Below are 17,653 nucleotides of genomic sequence, written 5' to 3'. Positions count from 1 at the left end.
TGGAAAACATTTGAGACTGTGTTAAAAAGAATTATTCGGTGACATGAGTAAATTAGCTAAAGAATTATGCCTCACTCTACCTTGCCTAATTCCCAGTTTCTTAAACCCAAACTAATTTCTAAAAGCAATACTAATTCTAAGTATAATTTCTGGACATCCAGTTAGCTATTAGAAAGCATATAAGGAGAGATGAAACTTTAAAGAACTGAAGCAGGTTTTAGAAGAGCAGATTAATATAGAAATAGAGTTTCTACCTCTACCCTCCCCATGGCCTACAGAAACTCCAGGTGGCCTTCATACTTCATTCTTTCTCTCCACCTACATAGCTTTTCGTTTATCTAGGGTTATGTCAGTGGCATGAGGAGTAAGATATTTTTTTTTTCTGTTCCTCATCTGTAGCTTTCCCCACTAAGAGAACTTTCTCTAATCTTCAGGGATAAATCTTTGGCTTTCTGGAGATCAACATCTGATATAGAAAGTGGAGGCTGGGCGCGGTGGCTCATGCCTGTAATCCCAGAACTTTGGGAGGTGGAGGCGGGTGGGTCACGAGGTCAGGAGTTCAAGACCAGCCTGGCCAATACGGTGAAACCCCGTCTCTACTAAAAATACAAAAATTATCTGGGCGTGGTGGCACGGCGTGGCGCACCTGTAGTCCCAGCTGCTCCAGAGGCTGAGGCAGGAGAATCACTTGAACCCGGGAGGTGGAGGTGGCAGTGAACCAAGATCATGCCACTGCACTCCAGCCTGGGTGACAGAGCAAGACTCCATCTCAAAAAAAAAAAAAAAAAAAGTGGAAAATTGGTCACCCTGTGGTTGCCAGGAACAATGACTGGCAGCATTAAAAGAGAAGGGAAAGGAACGCATGTGCCTTAGAAAAACCTTTATCAAGGATTAATTAACCAACCAAATGAAATCCACAGCACAAACAGAGTGAGTGAGCCCTTTCTTCATCAAACTACTTTTTTACACCTTCTTATCAGTGGCTGTGGCTCCACAGCTAACTACCTCCCCAGTTTATGTTCCTTTCCCTGAAAGAATTTGACTTTTGACTCTCTTTGACTGCACACGTTTACATCCATATTAAATTCATCGGACCAAACTGCCAATTTATTGCACATGTATCCGATCATGCAGTTCAGGACACGCTATCCCAAAATATGGCACCTTGGCAATCAAGGAAGCCGCAGAAGCAGGAAGGCCACTCTCACTTTCTGCCTCCCTTCTCCCCTGAAGCCGGCCATAAAATCTAGCTGATGCTCCCTGAAGTAGGTCATAAGATTCTCATTCCAGAGGGGTCCTCCCTATACCTGGGGAAAAGGAGTGGAAGACACAGAGACTCCAAGAAGTATCAGAACAAACAGGCCTGCTGAGTTTCCCCCAGTTCGTTACCATTAGGTCACATCCCCTCTGTCTGATCACACCTCTACATGACTGTCTACTCTTCGTCAAAACTAAGCATAAAAATACGCAGCTCTCCCTGTTTCTTTGAGTCTTTATTTCTGAAGATTCCTGTGTCACATATTAAATAAATGTGCATGCTCTTCTATCATTAATCTGTCTTTTGTTACAGGAGTCTCAACCATGAATCTTGTGATGGGTGAAGAAAATATATTACTTTTTCTCCCCGACACTCACTTGGGGAAACACACGTGCTTCCTTGCTACACGTGATTCCAAAGGGCTTAGGCTTCCCAGAGACTTTTCTTCTCCTCAGGTTCTCCTCTCTCAGGTTTCTTCTTTACCATCAGAGAATTTTTCCAGGAAACAATCCTGAAGGTTAAGACAATGTGACCTAGAGGGCATAGGTGAGCCTTTCCTCTGGCCCCAAGGCTGCAGATAGCTGCTTCCTTAGTGGCCCAGCCTTCTCTCAAGAACAGGGAACACATTTATTCCAGGAGGGTTTCTCCAGAGCAGAGGTGAGTTAACGCCTTCCAGAGGGTCAGCTGGGCCATTCCACTGTTCCCACCTTCCCTGCCCTCATTGTCTCCATCAGTTATTTTCCTGGGAGACAGTGCACTCTGCAGTTCCTCCCAGGGAAAACAGCAGTCTGAGGACTGGGGTCCCGGAGCACAGACCACCTGCTCCATTGTTTTAGTCAGGACAATACGGCTAACGCTGAGCACTGTTGAGTCACCTCTTGGGAATTCAGCATTCAGTCATCTCTTTTCTCTCTTGCTCTGAGAAAGAGCAAAATTAACTTTCTAGATGTTACCAAGTAAAGGATTCTTCCTTGAGGTTTTTAACAACCCAAGGCAGAAAAAAGCACCCTACTCAGATGATTCCCCCCTTAGCTGCTTGTAATGTTCTTTGTACCATTTTTTTTATCACTCTACTTAGGTTAAAGATGGTACTTTTCGCAAAGGTTAATAATAAAACTTCTGAATAATAAATATTGCAATTTAACAAACAAAAACAAACATGTAAAACGTACAGAAGTTTTAAAATGTTTTAGTGTATATATAATATAAATATAATTAATGTTAATAGACATTAGTAAGTTCACATAACAATGCTATGCAATAGGTATGATTATCTCCATTTTACAGATTAGAAAACAGAGGAGGAGAAAGGTAAATTCCCTATATAGCTAATATAGTGAATAGGAGAACTGGCGCTTCTTTACTTTTTCCTGCCAGACTCTTTGTCCTTGTGTCCCCGTCACTGAGAGGTATTACCCCTCTGAAAAAGGTCCTCCCTCTTGCACGCACACAAGCACACACAACCACACAGTTAAAAAGAATTATTTGGACATTTGTTAAAATGGTAAGGAAGACTTCATTCAAGGCCATTGAATTGAGAGATATTACAATAGAGGAAACAGATCAGGCTCAACTCCAAATAAATGGACAAGTAGAGATTTATAGCCAAGGAGCAGGGGGAGGATATCAGTGGATGGAAAATTACTAAGAGGAGACAGCAAGAGCAGAGAGATTCTTGCTAACCCAACTTCACAGGATTCTTGCTGAGGGCAGGCCGAGGACTTACGCATCAAAGGCTGGGGATGAGGAATTTGATCAGCAGTCAGAGGTGATCAGATATCAAGGGTGAAGGGATTCTGGCTAAACTGACTAAGCTGTATTCTTACTAAAACTGGGTGTGGTATCAAGACAAGGCTAAAGTGTAATCCAGAAGAGGGCTGAGGATCATGAGTAAAGTTTGGCCCAGGAGGGAATCTTTGTCAACACTCACACCCACGCCCACACCCATATGCCCCCCCGACACACACACACACACACACACACGCACAAACCAGGTTGCCCTCTGGCATTCCCCATAGTGTTTTTCATTTTCTAAGAAAATGAGGACTGGGTAGAGTGGCTCAGTCCTGTAATCCCAGCACATTGGAAGGCTGAGACAGGAGAATCACTGCTTGCACCCAGAAATTCGAGACCAGCCTTTGCAATACAGCAAAAGACTCCATCTCTATCAAAAACAAACCAACAAAAATTAACTGAATGTGGTGGCATGCACCTGTAATCCCAGCTACTAAGGAGGCTGAGCTGGGAGGAATGCTTGAGCCTGGGAGTTCGAGGCTGCGGTGAGCTGTTATCAAGCCACTGTACTCCAGCCCGGGTAAGAAAGAGAGACAGAAAAGAAAGAAAAGATTGGGGCAAGTTAATAATTGGAGAGCTGGAGTTCTAAACACTGCCTCCCTTTTTATTTTTGATCTCTGGGACAAGTGAGGATAAGCGGAGGACCATTCTTTTTTTTTTTTTCTTTTTTTTTCTGGGAACTCCCTGAGAAAGTCTTGGGTGCTGGGTATAGAGAAAGAATAATTTTTTTCTTCAACTCCCATAGGTTATTAGTTGAAATGGACCCCTATAACAAGAAAAAAACAAACAGAAGTCTATTAACATATACATTTCCTATGTACATGGGAGATACCAAGGGGATGAGTAGCTCTCAAAGAGGTGGCTTTGAATTCCGGCTTATAGAGCATCTTCAACAAGGAATAGTAAATTTTTAGAGAAGTGACAAGACAGAGTAAAAGGACTTCAACTCTCTAGGGGCAGCAACTTGGGGGCAGGCAAATCAAAGGCAGTAAAGGCTAGTTAGCAAAGCACAGTCATGTAGATTCGTGGGGTACCATCTCAGAACGGTTTGTAAATCGGGCAGCCCTCAGAACCAGAAGACATTCAGAAAGTTCCACTTCACAAAGTGGGCAGGCAGCATTTACAGACAGAAGACCCAAGTAAGGTACAGAAACAGCTTGATTGGTTACATCTGCAATTGACTGACGCTCTGCTACAGTGATTGGCTGAGACTGCTTTATGTTACCGAAGTGTAAACCTAAATTAGACTTTCAGGTAGTTCCTGTACTAAATTAGGTTGCGGTTCTTTACATAGGGACTCAAAGTCCAGAGCCATCCTCAGGCCAGATTTAATTTAATTTAACAGTGGTTAACCTTTGTTCTCCCTGGTAGAGAGGGTAGGTGGGATGCTTTGGAAATCTGTGTCCTGCTTTTAGACAAATAGAGGGAGGGCAAAGAGCTTTCCTTCATCTGAGTATTTTTTAACTGTCTTCAGCTAAAACATCCTTCATCTTAGGAGGTGACCTATTCTGGTCTCCCACAAGGAGAAAGGCAAAACAGAGCAATCAATCATCTGGGGTCCCAGTTGTTGCTGCTAGGTCTCAGTGGGCCCAGCCGAGGGCAGCACTCCAGGAGAGGCAGGAGGCAGGAAAGCCAAAGCAAGCAATGCAGATTCCAGCTTCGGGCTGCCTCAGTAAAGCAAATCTGCTTCCCGCATGGGCTGTTTCAGCTTCTCATCTTTGATCGTTTCTTCATCCAGGGGAATATTTAACGCTTTTTAACTGGTTTTCAATATGTCCCTATTGTAAGAGGCCAAGTAGTGCTATGAAGTCCTTCCCGCCATGATTTCAGACAAAGCATATTTAGCAGTCCCGCAGATTTAAGCACACAGCAGGGTTAGGAAAAACTGAAAAAATGTTGAAATGAGCAAAAAGATTAATGGATGTTCTTTCAACTGAATGCTAGACATTGTCTGGAGCAGGGCTGTCTGATTCTATAGAGGTCTGTGCTTTTCTTTGCCATCGACTATTTTGCATCTCCGTAGAGATAGACATTAACTTGTAGAGAACTAAATAGGGATGATTCCCATTTGTAAAAAAGCAAATCAATTTTATCCTGTAAAGTTACCCATTGATTTCTACTTTGTGGCACAGGCTGTTTTTGCATGGAGTAGTAAATTAATTTCAGCATTCCTGATTCTCTATAGAAATGACAAGTCTTTGGATTTTCCCTTGCACTGGTTATAATATCCTACAGTCTTCTCAATCTTTTTTTTTTTTTTTTTGAGACAGTCTCACTCTGTCGCCCAGGCTGGAGTGCAGTGGCATGATCTCGACTCACTGCAAGCTCCACCTCCTGGGTTCACTCCATTCTCCTGCCTCAGCCTCCTGAAGAGCTGGGACTACAGGTGCCTGCCACCACGCCCGGCTAATTTTTTGCATTTTTAGTAGAGACAGGGTTTCACCGTGTTAGCCAGGATGGTCTCAATCTCCTGACCTCATGATCTGCCCGCCTCAGCCTCCCAAAGTGCTGGGATTAAAGGCCTGAGCCACCACGCCCAGCCTTGTCCTCTCAATCTTAATGAGTTAAGTAAAACATTTGACATGTGTGCATTCTATATTTGCATGTGTAGGGGAAAAGAAATATTTTTCCCCAACTTTTATTTCCCTCAGGTTTATGGCTGAGGGCCCCATAACAAAGACATTTGTTTAATACACGTTTATTTAATACAAGTTTTAGATGACACGAGAACCTTCAGAAATGAAGACTCAAAGAAACAAGAAAACCTGTGTATTTTTATGCTGTTTGATGAAGAGTCAACAGTCATGGGAAAGTGTAAATTGGACAAAGGGAGTGTGACCTAACGATAACAGTGTGACCATTACCTAACGGTAATGGACTGGGAGGAACATAGCCAGGCCTGTTTGGTCAGATTCTTGTCTGTGTCCCTGTGTCTTCAGAGATAAGGGTGTTCTTTTCCTCCAAGTATAAGGAGGGCCCCTCTGGAATGAGGGTCTTATGAACTGCTTCAGGGAAAAAGGTTAGAGAGTGGCCTTCCTAGGTTTTATAATGTACTTCAGGGGAGAAGGGCAAGGGGAAGGGGAAAGTGGCCTTTCTGCTTCTGCTGTCTTCTCAGATCCCAAGGGACCATATTTGGGATAGTACATCCTAAACTCCATCATATGAGAGTCATGATTTTATGTTTTTTAAAAACTTATTCTCTGACAGTAGGAATTCCACAATATGGTAACTAACATTAAAATCCTCCCTCACTCCTCTGCTCTTGAGTGTGACCCAAAAATTAGAGCAGATGCCAGACCATTCTGGCTCCCAAAAAGATGCAAGTTTGCAAGTAAATAGACAAAGTGTTTCAAAGTTCCTTGCGAGGGGACTAGGATCTCATGAACCATCTTTGGTAGAGACTCCCTGGGGCACTGAGGCTGCACATGGCCTACCTGAAAAGCTCAGCCAGCAAGGTCTGTGTACGAGCCGGGCATATCTTCACAGATGCCACATGTACGCTACACCTAAACTAGGAGAGCTTGGACAAATTCTTCCTAACGAAAGGGGTGGGGAAAACTAAAATGAAAAAAGCAAAAGAGAATTCTCACTGATATGACATAAGTTACTTGAGAATTTTGGACTCTTCAGATTGCACCTTTTCTCTGCAATATCATTAACTCACACATAACAGCATGGACCAGAACATGGCTATAATGAACAGGGGGTGGACACCGACTTTACCCGAGCATTCCATCCTATGCCTCTTCTATTACTATTTGTTTCCTTTAACCCTACTTTGTGTAAAAAAAAAAAAAGAAAAACAGGGCTGGAGGCAGTGAGTAGTGAGTGGCCCATTGTCATCCAATTGCCTGACTCCACGCCTTGCTTGCCACTACCTCTGATGCCCATCTACAGACAAAAGCGGATGAGAAATAGCACCACAAAGGCAAGTACCAGTCATCCCTTAGTATCTGCAGAGGACTGGCTCCAGGACCCCCTCTCCAACATACCTCGGATACCAAAATTCAAGGATGCTCAAGTCCCTGATATAAAATGGCATGGTATTTGCATATAACCTACATACATCCTCCAGGATACTTTAAATCATCTCTAGATTACTTATAATACTTAATATAATTTAAATGCTTAATATAATTTAAATGCAAATTATTGTTATACTGTATTGTCTAATTTGCCTTATTTTTTTTTTTTAATATTTTCCATTCCCAATTGGTTGAATCTGTGAATGTGGAACTCACAGATGTGGAGGTGTGACTATAGCCTGGTGTCATTAAATAAGAAACAGAAAGGAGACCCAAAGACCATCTGGTTTCCAAGCATGGTCCATAGACCACCTGCATCAGAATCACCTGTAGAGCTTGTTAAAAATGTGGACTCCTGTTGCCCACTTCTAAAGATTCTTAATTAGTTGGCGATTCTTATGTATTCCATAGTTTGTAAGTCATTAAATTTTAGTCCAAATATCAAAAAGAAGGGAGCATGCTGCTCATCCTCTGTGGGCCTCACTTAAAAACTAGTCAGGGTAGAGCCAGACTGGGCTCCAGATATTCCACTGTGCAGGCCCTTCCCACCATGCTCTGCTGCCTGTCAGGCACAGTTAAGGTGGAGAAATGAAACCAGCTTGATAAAAGTGTTTTGCTTTTCACCATCTGTCTCCCATTTTCAAACCATCTGTTCCTTCTCATGAATTATTTTGGCTATTAAGGCACTAGAGGGTGATGATTAAAGCTGAATTCTGGACCCAGAATACCAGGATTTAAATTCTAACTTTGTCACTTTCCAGCCTCGAAACCCTGGGTAAGTTACATATCCTTTCTGTGCCTGAGTTTTGTAGTCTATAATAATTCTGATGGGGCTTAGGATATACCACCCCAAAATATGACTGTAGGAGACCAGAATATGCCATTCCAAAATATGCCTCTTTGGCATATTGATGATTTTGAGCTGGTTATTTTGAGAAACTGAAGACAAAGAAGTAGCTCTGAAAAGTTACCATTTTGTAAGAGAAATTTACATTTATAAAGAAAATCTCCATTTGTAAGTGTGTCTCCCTCTGCTAAATCACTAAAGATTGTTAACCAGTGGATGGAGAAAGCATGGACTTAAATCTGGATAACAAACCATACCCTGTTTTAGGGTCCTTTCCCTGGACATCTTGTCTTAACCAGGCTTTCCCCCACAACAAACACACACACCCTTCTTTCATAGAATGACTGTATTTAAGCCTTAAATGCTTTCTTTGAGATCTACTCTAGAGATTTACCTATTTCTCTGGGTTTTCTCCCATGTATACATGAGGTATACATGTTCATAAACTTCTGTTTGTTTTTTTCTTGTTAATCTGTCTTTTGTTACAGGGAGTCCCAGTTAAGAAGAGTAGAGAGAAAATTATGTTTTCTTTCCTACATAGCTACTATTATTATTGTAAGAATTATACTTATTAAAGGAAGAGTGACGGTTTAACACAGCTTGTGAGAATTCAAATAATAGTGTACGTACTGGGTCTTAAACAGAGCCTGGTGTGTGATAAGTGCTCAGTAACTATCACCCTTATTATTATTGGCTTCTCTCCTATGATTTCCTTAAGATAGGAAGAGAGGGCTGGGCGTGGTGGCTCATGCCTGTAATCCCAGCACTTTGGGAGGCCGAGGTGAGTGGATCACCTGAGATCAGGAGTTAGAGACCAGCCTGGCCAACATAGTGAAACCCTGTCTCTACTAAAAATACAAAAATTAGCTAGGCATGGTGGCAGGCGCCTGTAATCCAGCTCAGAAGGCTGAGGCAGGAGAATCACTTGAACTCAGGAGGCAGAGGTTGCAGCGAGCCGAGATCATGCCATTGCACTGCAGCTTGGGCAACAAGAGAGAATATCTGTCAAAAAAAAAAAAAAGGAGAAAAGAAAAGATAGCAAGAGAGTTTAACAATTAATTGGGCAATCATGGGTATAATACTGAGGGGCAGTGGCCCCGTTATAATCTTAAGTCACTGGCCCATTACTCCCTCCCTTGGCCATTATCAGTCAAGTTCACTGCCCTTGAAGCTCTGCCCAGGTGCAGGTTTGGTGAGGACTGAGCTTGGCTGGTACAGAACTGTATGAGGCAAGTGCAAGAAAGGAAGGGAACTCAACCGTGTCTCTGTAACTATGCAGTATGTCATTCTAAAGTATTTTTCCTTTGGTTAGCTGTCAGTACAATTAAATGTGCATTTTAATACTTCTTCCCCTGATAAAAATCAGAAAGACATCTACTAAAACAGGGCATAGGCCCCTCAGGGAAGAAAAAGCTAGAACATCTTTCCTCCCATCCCCATTTTATCTTGTTCTTATATACCCCACCTCAAGCTTTCCTCCCAGACCTCCAAGTTGGTGACTTTCTTGGACTGGAACTAAATCCTGAGATCAATTCAGCACCACTTGCTGCGGCAAAGAAGAACTAGATTTCTTAAGCATTTAGTATAAATATCATCTTTTTAAAAGAGGATGACATTAAGAAGTGGTAACTACCAAACCAAAGCCTGTTATTTAAATAAAGAGCAAGTGTTACTTGTCATGAAGCTGAGTGTGTTGAAGTGTGCCCCAGAAATGAAAATCACTTTAGATAATCACTCTTCTTGCTTTTTAGAGAATTCATGAGACTCACCACGCATATCGAGTTGGAAAGTCATTAAAAGTGGCTGAAGCATGGCATTTTTCAGCGCACCTTGCAGCACAGCTATTACACTGCCCTGGGGTAACACAGCTTGGTGAGCATATGAGTTTCTGAGACGCTGCCTATTTATTAAACGAGTATTCATTCTATGATGCCCTGGGCACTAGAGGCCACAGGGGATGTATAAGAAGATTTTGCTTTGGGCAGGGCACCATGGCTGATGCCTGTAATCCTAGCACTTTGGGAGGCTGAGGAGGGAAGACTGCTTGAGCTCAGGAGTTTGAGACCAGCCTGGGCAATACAGTGAGACCCTGTCTCTACCAAAAGTTTAAAATTTAGACAGGTGTGGTGGTGTGCTCCTGTAGTCTCAGTTACTCTTGAGGCTGAGGTGGGAGCCTAGAGGTCAAGCCTGCAGTGAGCCATGATTGCACCACTGCACTCCAGCCTGGGTGACAGACAGAGACCCGAACTCAAAAAAAAAAAAAAAAAGACTCTACTTTTTCTGGCCACTTGCTATCTGTTTAACTCTTGGAGTAAATACTGTAAATCTCTTTGAGGTTCAATTTTTCATGTGGAACACAGGGAGCAAAATAATTAACTACATTGGTTAGGATGCTTTTGTGGGGACTGTAAGTTACAGAAAAAGCATGACTCAAGAGCTTTAACACAATCATGGGACATCCCATTTTACATAACAGAAAGTGCTCAAGTATGAGCACAGGTATGCCAGGTAATTGGGGCCTGCATCTGTTCTCTAGGCTCTGCCCACCTCCCTCTGTGTTGTCTTCCTTTACAGCTATGGCAATTCCAGGCAAATGTCCAAACACTGCAAGGTCCAGGGGAAGGAAGAAGGATGTCTTCCTGCATGCCTCATTTGTATCAGTGAGGAAACCTTCCCTGCTTCCCAACCAGGTACCAGACCAAGCTTCTCCTCCTACTTCATTAGCTGATACTATGTCACATGACCACCTCTGAACCAATCACTGATAAGAGGTTACATGATTGGCTTAGACTATTCAGTACTTTCCCCCGGGCTGAGGAGAGAATCACCTTCCATGTCGACCAGGGGATAGGGAAGAAGACAAATACCTAAACGAGAGCAGGACTCTGCCGACAGGGGTGGAGCAGTAGCTGGCTGGTGTGTAGGCACCCAATGCTGTCTCCTACACTGCCCACCAAACTCTTGTGATGAATAGATGAGACCATGAATGAAAATGGCCTACCACAGCGTCTGACTGTGAGGATAATAATAGCAGCTGACATTTTGGAGGATGTATAATGTGGTAGGCACTTTAGATGAGTTATCTAGTTTAATTAGTACTCTGTGGGGTAGGAACCATTATCATGCTCATCTTTTTTTTATTTTTTTTTATTTTACTTTAAGTTCTAGGGTACATGTGCACAACGTGTAGGTTTGTTACATATGTATACATATGCCATGCTGGAGTGCTGCACCCATTAACTCGTCATTTACATTAGGTATATCTCCTAATGCTATCCCTCCCCCCTCCCCCCACCCAACAACAGGCCCCGGTGTGTGATGTTCCCCTTCCTGTGTCCATGTGTTCTCATTGTTCAATTCCCACCCATGAGTGAGAACATGCAGTGTTTGGTTTTTTGTCCTTGCGATAGTTTGCTGAGAATGATGATTTCCAGCTTCATCCATGTCCCTACAAAGGACATGAACTCATCATTTTTTATAGCTGCATAGTATTCCATGGTGTATATGTGCCACATTTTCTTAATCCAGTCTATCATTGTTGGACATTTGGGTTGGTTCCAAGTCTTTGCTATTGTGAATAGTGCTGCAATAAACATACGTATGCATGTGTCTTTATAGCAGCATGAATTATAATCCTTTAGGTATATACCCAGTAATGGGATGGCTGGGTCAAATGGTATTCCTAGTTCTAGATCCCTGAGGAATCACCACACTGACTTCCACAATGGTTGAACTAGTTTCCCATCTCAGGTGCAGAGACACACATAGGCTCAAAATAAAGGGGTGGAGGAAGATCTACCAAGCAAATGGAAAACAAAAAAAGGCAGGGGTTGCAATCCTAGTCTCTGATAAAACAGATTTTAAACCAACAAAGATCAAAAGAGACAAAGAAGGCCATTACATAATGGTAAAGGGATCAATTCAGCAAGAAGAGCTAACTATCTTAAATATATATGCACCCAATACAGGAGCACCCAGACTCATAAAGCAAGTCCTTAGAGACCTACAAAGAGACTTAGACTCCCACACAATAATAATGGGAGACTTTAACACCCCACTGTCAACATTAGACAGATCAAGGAGATAGAAAGTTAACAAGGATAGCCAGGAATTGAACTCAGCTCTGCACCAAGTGGACCTAATAGACATCTACAGAACTCTCCACCCCAAATCAACAGAATATACATTCTTCTCAGCACCACACCGCACTTATTCCAAAACTGACCACATAGTTGGAAGTAAAGCTCTCCTCAGCAAATGTAAAAGAACAGAAATTATAACAAACTGTCTCTCAGACCACAGTGCAATCAAACTAGAACTCAGGATTAAGAAACTCACTCAAAACCGCTCAACTACATGGAAACTGAACAACCTGCTCCTGAATGACTACTGGGTACATAATGAAATGAAGGCAGAAATAAAGATGTTCTTTGAAACCAACGAGAACAAAGACACAACATACCAGAATCTCTGGGACATATCATGCTCATCTTATAGATGAGGACACTGAAGCACAGATGGGTTAAGCAACTTGACCAAGGCAGAGTCTACATTCAAACTCAGACCATCTGCCTTCAAAGTCTGATTCCCAGGTACTCATTCTGTCAGATTTACTACACTGATGTTAGTCAAATGCATCACCTCATCCCTTCCCTAATTTCAAGAAATGTATGGGTTTTAGGTTGGGATTAACACACAAGAAAAATGAGAACAATATGAGAGAGCAGCTAGTGACACTCTCAATGGCATCACAGAGGAGGGAAAAGATCAAAGCACTGAGCATAGGGAAAGACAACACAGGGGACATCAGGAAGGCCACGGACAGGGCCTCGGCTTGGGGCAGGTGTGAGTGTGGGGAGGCAATGAAGGGTACCCCAGACTGGTGTGGCAGCTTGTAGTTTCCAGGAATAAAAAGCTACTTTTATATGATCTGGGCAAAGGGAAACAGTTTTGGTATCCACTAGTTGGAGAAGTGACAAAGCATTGCAGAGGTCCAGCCGCATTCAGTTTTAGGAGAGAGACTGTGAAGGCTGCTTCACTCATGAAACCATGGGCTCTTGTGCTGCATTGCAGTGGACTTCATGAGTCATAAAACTTTGTGCAAGGGAAGCCCAATTCCATCAGTAAACTCTCAATGATCCTAATAGCCTTATACCTACTGCCCGTTAGTTCAATCTGTAGTGTTATGAACTCCAAAAAGAAGTTTAATCTTGGTGGACAAGGCCTAGAATCCCCCTCCCACTCCCAAATCATGTCAAAACCTCCTTCTGCAGATTTGGATTGGATGAAGTTTGGTGCTAGAGTTCGAACTCAAGGTACCAACGCACATATCCTCATTTCTCACATCTCCTTAGCTCCCTGAAGATTATATTCCCAGGCCCGCTCTATGGGTGCCCACATCTTCCAAATGACTCTGGAGATGTGGACATAAACTTCACATTCTTGTGAAAAGTGTTCTGGGTTTCCCAGTCAAAGACTTTAGAATATTGGACACTAGATGGTATTTCCTGAGGAATATGACTTGAGGAAGGAAGAGGGTTTCTCTTTACATCTTACACCATTTCCTGTAGCACCAACTTTCATGCCAAGAAAGGACCTCCAAGGACATGCTCTGGGCAGGGTTTGGGGTCATATTTTTTTCCTACATTGATGTGTCTGAATCAAACTGATGTCCCTATCCTATTTAAAGACTTGTCTGTTGACAGGTTTTGATTCTTGTTCAGCATCATTTACTTAAAGTTACTTCCCAGATTTCTTTGCTTTCTAACATTTAGGCATTAGGTACCTTTCTACGTTAATAAAACAGAACTAAGTTGGGAAAGGATATTCTTTGGAGTCAGAGATGGAGTCCAAATCACAGCATTGTCAATCACTGCTGGGTGCCTGTGGACCCAGGACTGAACTTCTGAGGCAAAGTTCTTGTGTGCAAGACAGCACAAGGCTCCCATCTTAACAGGGTTAAAAAAATAAGTATAAGAAAGGCATCTAGATCATTGTCTGGCACATAATTTATGTTTTAAGTGTTAGTTTCTCATTCGTCCACCCCCCATCCTTTTCTCTTTAGAGAAAGCAGGGAAATATTCAAAATTGTAAAAGCAAAAGAGCGTTTTGTAGTTGTCATGATGCCTGATGACGCCACTAAGTTACTGTGTGACCTGGGGTGAGTCCTTTACCTTGTCTTGTTTCCATTTTCTCATCTACAAAAAGAAGAGCTTTCATATTCTCAAAACTACCCATATATTTTAAATTACATTCTTTAATTACATAATGTCTACATTCCCCAAGTTCTGAGTCATAAAAATTCCCCAAATTCATCGCCATGTCCAGGCTCCTGGGTCATCTCCCACCACTGGGTGTGGTCCAGTTTCTTCCGTTTCAAGTTTACCCACTGGAGCCCTCCTGCTTTTGATGTGTTGTCAAATGGCTGCTATCTAAGATTAACAAGTACTTACTGACCACTTAGGAAGGGGCAGTGGCAGGGATCCAGTGATAGGGATCTCCAAAGGACCCAGTGGCCAGACCTGTCTAGACGGCCAGCAGTTCAGTAAAAGTGACTGATAGCAAACACAGGTGGAAAAGAATGTAAGGTCACCTTGCCCTGTGATTTGCAAACTATGTGCCTCTGGGACCTGGATGTCCCTTAGAGCCCCTGGCAGTAGAAAGGGAGGGAAGGCAGAAGAAAACGGGCCCAGCCCCACTCCACCAGAGTGTGTTCACCTCTGATCCATTTATTTCCTGGGTTTCTGCAGAAGTTTCTGCTAGAAGAGTCTACTGACAAAAAGGGGGAAAAAAAGTCTTGAAAGCTACCCACTTTAATCTTACCCTTTCATTTTACATATAAGGAAACTGTCCTTTACACTTCAAAAGCCTCAGAATAATTCCTGTCCTCTTTAGATCCAACAATTCCACTTTCAGGTAAGTTAGTCCTAAGAAAATAATTATGGATTTGTGAATGTTTCAAGAATGTTCATCACACAATGCTTTACAGTAGAGAAAAAAAATAATGGAAGCACCAGCAAGAAAGAGGAGTAGTTGAATAAATCTTTTTTTTTTTTTTTTTTTTTTTTTTTTTGAGATGGAGTCTCGCTCTGTCACCAGACTGGAGTGCAGTGGCACAATCTCGGTTCACTGCAACCTCTGCCTCCCGGATTTAAGCGATTCTCCTGCCTCAGCCTCCTGAGTAGCTGGGACTACAGGCACCCGCCACCTTTCCCGGCTAATTTTTTTGTATTTTTAGTAGAGACGGGGCTTCACCATGTTAGCCAGGATGGTCTCAATCTGACCTCATGATCCGCCCGCCTGAATAAATCTTACATCCCCAAACATGGAAAACTGGGAGGTCTCCTATATTACAGATGAAAAGTACTTGTATGGAAAAAATGTTCATAATGTATTGCTAAGTGGAACACAGGAACACAGACACATGCAGGTGTATTTGTTTTGCCTCTAACATCTCCATCTGTGTCATAGAACAGTCTCTAAAGGGACATCATTGTGTCCTGGCAGTCTGGCAGTCTCTAAAGGGACATCACTGTGCTGATAATGGTCTGCCATTGCCCTATGGCATCACCCATTCTTTCTCCCCTGCATGACCTCTTCACTGCCACAGCAAGACATCCATGCTACGCTACCATGTCTGGATGCCCCAGTGCTTCCATTCCTAGTACATCAGAATTCTGCTGGGTTTTTGACAAAAACAGATAACTGTGAGCCACATTTTCTCTTGATCTTAAAACAGCCATGCTCATACTCAGAGCTGCACAGTCTTTCTTAAATGGTTCCATCCATTTCTGGCCATCAACCCCTATCCAGCAGGTGTCAAGTCCAGTTTGTCACCAAGAATTGGAATAGACACCCCGGAACCTTTCATTCTGCTTTCTGCTTCCACTTTCTCTGCCTTCTGTAACAATAGAAGGTTCATTGCCTGATGCATGTGGCAAGTCAATATGCCGAGACACTAGGTCACAGCAGAGAAAGACATTTAATCTTAGGGTCACCAAACAAGGATGTTGACAAAAAGAGTCAAACTCTGTAAAATATATGAAGAGATTTATTCTGAGCCAAATATGGGTGACCAATGGCCGGTGACACAGCCCTCAGAAGATCCTGAGAACATGTGTCCAGTGTAGTCAGACTACAACTTGGCTTTATACATTTTAGGGAGACATAAGACATCAATCAATACATGTAAGATGTACGTTGGTTTGGCCCAGAAAGGCAGGACAACCAGAAGTTGGGGGGCAACTTCCAAGTCAGAGGTGGATTCAAAGATTTTCTAATTGGCATTTGGTTGAAAGAGTTAAGTTATTGTCTAAATACCTAGAATCAATAGAAGGGAATGTCCAGGTTAAGATAAGGGGTTGTGAAGACCGTGGTTCCCATTATTCAGAGGAAGCCTCCAGGTAGCAGACTGCAGAGAGAATAGATCGTCAATGTTTCTTATCAGACTTAAAGTCTGCTCTATTCATCATTCCAAAAGGGAGGAGGGTAGAATGAGACATGTCCAGCTTCCCCTTCCCATCACAGCCGGAACTGGTTTTTCAGGTTAATTTCAGAACTCCCTTGGCCGAGTGGAGGGGTCCATCCAGATGGTTGGGGGGCTTCGAATTTTATTTTTAGTTTACAAGATGAGAAGAAACCTCAAATCCATCTCCCTGAGGAATTCAGGGTTAGGGTTTTGGAGTGGGCCAAAGTGTGGAGATCATTGATTATTTGAAGAGTGCAGGGGGAAGTCATGGGACGGGAAGATGAAGAAGCTGTATTCTCACACTGATCTCCTTCCTCTGTGTGGTCTTCAAACTGGTTGCTGGAATTTGGGGGTCTGAAAAACATCTTCCTTCATATCATAGCACATACACCTGCACGCACGCACACACTTACAAACACGTAAAAACACATGCTCATAAACAGACCCACACATGAGAACACGACACCTAAATCCCAATGGTTCTTAGATTGCACTCAAAAAGTTGTGGTCCAATCAGTGACCCCAAGCCTCACAACCTTATGATATCTAGTTAAATTTCTCAAGTTTGGGCCAATTGGTATAAAGACGCCCAGTGCCAGGTATTTTTGTTTGTTTGTTTGTTTTTAAAGTCTGACTTATAGAATATCTTTAAGGATACAGAATTTTGTATTGGTATTCTTATTTCTCAACTTCACAGGACATACATTAATTGAAGATTCTTTTAGAATGCTACCCATCTACTTTGCTAAACTTATCTGTAATTAGTACCCAGCCCCAGCATTTTAAAAGTTATGTGAATCTTCAAAGGTAGTCTTCTTAGCAGGTTAACAATTTGCTCCCACAATCATATGCTTAGGCTTAATAAACCCTTTCTTCATACATATATTTAAAAAACAGAAGCTTCATCTCATACCTCTGGAATTACTAATCTCTAAAACTACTGAGTGTGGATTAGTGACATTTTACTGTGTCACTTATCTAATTGAAGAGCATAGAGCTCAGTCAAAATTAAGCAAAGATGGACCCTGATCCCTTTCCAGGCCCTACCCTTTTTGGAACTAGTTTAGGGGTGTCCTGGCTGAGGCAGCTTCAGAGAAGATGGAAGGAGAGAGGCAGTAGACCTCTGAGATCAGCCAGCCCCTCCAGAAATCTGCTATATTTATGATCAACATTCTTATGATTTTGTTTTCTTGACAAAACAAGCTATTAAATTCAGAAGATATTTGACATTTATATTCATAGTAAAAATATAAGTATATTTT

Source organism: Pan troglodytes, chromosome 16, assembly GCF_028858775.2.
Source record: "Pan troglodytes isolate AG18354 chromosome 16, NHGRI_mPanTro3-v2.0_pri, whole genome shotgun sequence".
NCBI lineage: Eukaryota > Metazoa > Chordata > Mammalia > Primates > Hominidae > Pan > Pan troglodytes.
The sequence above is the reverse complement of the archived record's forward strand: the minus strand, read 5'-3'. Positions refer to the sequence as shown.